Genomic DNA, 957 nt, shown 5'->3' with positions numbered 1-957 from the left:
TTGGGCAGAACTGACATCTTTACTATACTGACACTTTACTATATTGAGTCTGCCAATCCACGAGCTTGGGATATTCTAAACCAAAATTTTTTAACCAGCAATTTTACCAACCTAGAATTGTAGAATGGAATACAAAATCTTTGGGGCATGTGTCAGCTACAAAAGTACTTTTCTTCATTTTTGCTTAAAGGATCCCAGGTGGCGCTGTTATAAAATCATTGCACTGCTAACCGTCAGGCCGGCGAGTCAGGCCCACCAGCCAGAGAGATGAGGCTGTCTGCTCCCGTAAACATTTACAACCTACAAAACCCTCTACAGGGTTGCTATGGGTCAGAATTGACTGGCTGGCAGTCGGTGGGAAGAAATAATTACAGATCCCTGGTGGTATTAGTGGCTTCATGCTTTGATGCTAAACAAAAGGTTGGCAGTTCAAGCCCACCAGCCACTCCCTGAAAAGAGATATGGCAATCTGCTTCCATAAAGATTTGTATCCTATACAGGGCTGGCCCCAATCAGAGCCAAACCAACCCCTTCCTAGAAGTATGTGCTACAGAGGACAACACTAGCCCTACAGGCTGGGGAGAGGGGCCAGCGTGCCACGCCCACACAGAAGTAAACCAAGAAGGAAAACGAGAGGGACGGCCTGGACCCCATACTGGCACACAAGCCCTGAGGACGACGTCTCTGCACAGAGCTGCTGAGGCACAGAGGGCCGGAGGGCCAACAACAGATCGAGACTTGAAGACCCCTCGCTGGAGCATACAGTGACAGAGGACCATACTGGGGACACACGGCAGAGAGTGAGTCCGATCTGAACCCCCCACCGTGGGGCGAACCAAGAAGGGAACATAACAGAGCAGCAACAGAAGCCAAGCCAAGCCACAAAGCCACTGAGGAGCCCCCAAAATAGACTTCAGGTTAGGAAGGGCAGTTCCCAGAACCCCCCCAGGACCAGTG

Source organism: Echinops telfairi, unplaced genomic scaffold (genome assembly GCF_000313985.2).
Source record: "Echinops telfairi isolate 266 unplaced genomic scaffold, ASM31398v2 ScPeMD7_7;HRSCAF=31, whole genome shotgun sequence".
Lineage (NCBI taxonomy): Eukaryota > Metazoa > Chordata > Mammalia > Afrosoricida > Tenrecidae > Echinops > Echinops telfairi.
The sequence above is the reverse complement of the archived record's forward strand: the minus strand, read 5'-3'. Positions refer to the sequence as shown.